General features: G+C 46.2%; 1 protein-coding gene across 1 annotated transcript in view; it reads right to left on the bottom strand.

Annotated features, from left to right (window-relative positions):
* DCUN1D4 (defective in cullin neddylation 1 domain containing 4) overlaps positions 1–4133 on the bottom strand; it is a 63162-nt gene that overhangs the window by 58843 nt on the left and 186 nt on the right. The window lies entirely within an intron of this gene.

Here is a 4133-nt window from a genome sequence, read left to right on the forward strand (position 1 = left end):
GGAAAGAGAGGATGAGAAATGTCTAAGCTTCCAGCTTGGGTTATTAAATGAACTGCAGTTTCATTAACCAAATGAATAAAATTAATTGGTCTTGTTTTCCTCTTTATTTTGGCTACTAGGAAGCTCAGAACCAAATATATGGCCCATTTCTAACATATGGCAAGCATTTATGTGTAGCCTGTAAATCTGTATTTTCTTTCTCTCAACAGAATTTTATCTATATTTAGTAAGTCACCTCTATTTTAGAATGAAACAGAAAATAAATCAACAGATTTAAAAAAAACTGAGTCCAAGCCAGAGACAATTGGACAAAGTAGCTGATTCAGGGAAATAACTGCAGGCTACTAACCCAGAGCATTCTCCTCACCCTTCTTCCACCCTAGCAAAGTCCACATCCCACAACAGAAGCTGAAAATGCCACACTTTCACTTTCCCCACCTCCCTCACAACTAGCAGTGGCATGAGGTCAATTCTACCCAGTGAGACTAAAGGGGAAGTCACCAAGGTGAGAAAAAGACTCCACTCTGTTAAGAGGGAACTGTAAGGAAGTATGTTCCTTCCCTCCTTTTCTTACATAGGCATGATGTCTGGTGCTGCAGCAACCATGCTGCAAACATGAGGCAATGAGCCTGAGGCTCTTAATAAACCAAATACTAAGAAGGGAGGAAAAAAGTATACAAAGAGCCTAGATTCTTAAGACATCACTAGGACTCTGCACCAGCCTTAGAACCATCTATTGCTAAACTTCTTGCTAACAATAATAAGTTCTACTACTTAAGCCACTTTTGATTGAGTATTGTTATTTGCCAGAGGCATCCTAACTGATACAACAAACATCATGAGGTCAGTTTCTGAAACCATGATTTTTACACTGCTGACTAAGCAAGACTGTTATTATGGAGATGAGAAAAATGCAAGCATATATTATTGTCAGGAAGCAAGCAATAAGCTATTAAGAGCTTCTGGGAGCAGTTAAAGATGAAAAGAGAAAAGGATATAATGATAAATAACATTTGAAAAAAATGTGATCAAGTGTTAATAGGGGTAATTCTTGGAGGCAAGAACTGAGGAAGAAAAGAATACAAGTATAGAAATCCTATGAAGTGGAGAAAATGAAGGGCTTTCTTTCCTGGCAACATTATTGACAAGATAACCTGAAAATCCTCACCAGTACAGATCCTCCTCCACTTATACTGAGTAAGAGCACTGCAAACTGAAAATATCCTAGGTCGAAAATGCATTTAATACGCCTAACCTACAGATAACCGCTTAGCCTACCCTATCTTAAACATGATCAGAACTCTTATTACCTTAGCATATACTTCGGTAAAATCATCTCACTTTGAGATGATTTTAAATTTTAAAATGTTGACTATCTCAGGTAATTTTAAAATTTTAAATTTAAAAATGTTGAATATCTCAGGTAATTTATTGAAAACTGTACTGAAAGTGAAAAACAGGAGGGTTGTCTGGGTACAAAATGGTAATAAGCGTATTGTGTCTGACTGGGAGCTGCTGTGTCTGACTGGATGCCGCTTGCTGCCCAGCATCAAGAGAGTTATCATACATCACCAGTCTGGGAAAAGATCAAAATCCAAAATTCGAGGTACAGCTTTTATCAAATGCATATTGCTTTAGCACCAGTGTAAAGTCAAACCATCATTAAGTTGGAACCATCTGTTTAAAACAGTCAAAAAATTTTGTTCATAAGAAAACACAGAACCTCCCCAAAGGCCAAAAATCAAAGAGGAACCTAAAAACCAGAGCAGAAAAGTATAAGGTGATTATGTACAGGAACCCAGGGTTTGGGGGCTGGGGGAGAGGGAGTGTCATGTGTGTGTATAGGGCACCTGCCCTTTGGGATGAAACTGAAAAAAAAGAGAAAAAAATGACTAGCCTAATATTTTCTTTAAAAACACCATCTTGTACAGCTCCTGTTTTCAACCTCATACACTTCACCCTTTACAAGAGCAAATTCCAGTGATACATGCACATTAAAACAAACAAACAAACAAACAAGACCATGTTACATATCACAAAGGATTTCCTGGGTATTTCACCATAAGCTTAAGTAAAATATAAAACAGATATAAATCTTTTCCTGATAAAATCACACAAGTACTCAAGTTCAGTTATTTGTAACCATACCAGTTTCCAAATCTTTGGACTTCCTCGTAAAATTTTTATCATTAGGGTCATCATAATACTCTTCTAGTGACCATGCTACCAACAGTTTCAAAATACCCTATACAAGACATAAAAATACTGTCATCTCTGAGTTAATCATTACAGGTTTTGGAGTCAACGAATATAAATGGTAAAGAAAACTGGCAAAGGATGTGATGTTTGGAGAGTCTACAGTCTACATGGATGGTTTCTAATATTAAAGAACAGAAACGAAAAACCATGGAAACCTCTTACGGTCCTGCACTGAGTTTACCTTCCTCTAGTCTCATTTGCTTCCCATGCTTCTTTGAAAACTGAAGACATCAAATATTCCCTTCGCTCATCTTCACATTTTCACGCTGGCTTAAATGAATGGGACCATGTCCACCCTCAATTCCATTAAGCCGCCTCCAACAGTCAATTCATTTCAAGACCATCTTTTTTCCAAAAGTCCCCTTATCCTTTGGCAATCCAAACAGCCCAAGAACTACAAACATAATTTATACTATCTTCACAAGGTTTACATGTGTCTCCACTGCATTCCCAGATTTGTCTAAGACGGAACATTTTAACCTAGTGTTTATATACACTGGATGCCACAAATATACACCATCCCAAACGCTGTTTTAGACTGTGTTGCATCTTGAATGTTTTTCCACAACCTATGTACTAGATGGTTCAAACCCAAGCATTTATTCTACAAGGCCAACAAACGCAGAGGGAAATAGTCAACCCGGGAATCAAGAACCTAAGTGCGAAAGGACTGCGTCTGGCTTGGTTCTCTCCCCCAGCCGCTGACACAGGGAGAAGGTCCCAGGGGACAGGAGCACCGCCCTACAAAGCGCTCCGGTCCGCGGGGAATAAAGCACGAGTTAGCAGAGCTGGGAAGCTCCGAGGGGCGCGCTGCATTCTGGGACTCGTTTCCACAGTTACCCACGTGCACCCAACCCAACCGCGGCCCGGACTACAAGTCCCAGAATTCCGCAGGACTGCTTTCCCCCTTTCCGCGGGACTGCCTTTCCCCTCACACCCGGCGACTGGAGCCAGACCCTAAGGGAAACCCCTAAAGCGCCTTCTCCGCAAGGCTGGGAGAGGTCGCGCCCCGCGGGCGCTGCGCGGGGCCTGTGGTCCGGCCCTCCCGGCAGGGAAGCGGGTCCCGAGGCACCAGCCTCCACACCTGACGACCAGAAATTAGACAACTGCGTCACAGACTGCCAAATCCACGGACCGCCAGGGACCACCCTCCGCCCCACGCTCCTGGCCTCCAGGGCCGACCTCTCCGGCTCCCGCCACGGAAAACCCGCAGCCCGCTCCCCTGCCCCGCCCCCCACCAAACCCCGCAGCCCGCTCCCCTGCCCCGCCTCCCACTCCCGCAGCCAGAGCCCGCGCCAGCGCTGACCTCGCTTCCCGCCGCTCGGGGGAAACCGCGGCCAGCGCCAACCTCTGGGCACCTCCCCCGCCCCCTCCACCTCAGCCCCGCCCCCTCCTTTCCAAGCACCCCAAACCTCAGAGCTCCCCCTCAAGGAGCCCGGCCCTAATCCGGGTGAGGATACACCTCCCCCAAACGCGTAGTCTGACACCTTCCCCCCAGCCCCACGCGGACCGAATCTGGACAAGACAGTTTTACCCCTGCCCCGGCCCCTCCCAACCTCCCTTCCCTCCCAACCAGCTCTTCACCCCCACTGCACCTCCTCTACCCCTACCTCCATCCCGTCACCCCAAACCCTCCCCACCTTCCTCCTCTCCACTCCCAATTATCCTACCTTCCCAACACCTGCTCCATCCTATTACCCCGACGTCTGCCTCCTCTCACCACTCCCAGTTACCCCTCCACGCTTCCTAAGGCCCTCCCGCCCGCCGGACTCCCCAACTATCCCATCACACCCCAACCCCTCCCACCATTCGCTTTCCCATTACATCAGCCCTCATCTCCTCGCCCGCCCTCCTGCCCCGCACGGCCGCTGCCC

The sequence above is a fragment of the Lipotes vexillifer genome, unplaced genomic scaffold (assembly GCF_000442215.2).
Source record: "Lipotes vexillifer unplaced genomic scaffold, Lipotes_vexillifer_v1.1 scaffold42, whole genome shotgun sequence".
Taxonomy (NCBI): Eukaryota; Metazoa; Chordata; class Mammalia; order Artiodactyla; family Lipotidae; genus Lipotes; species Lipotes vexillifer.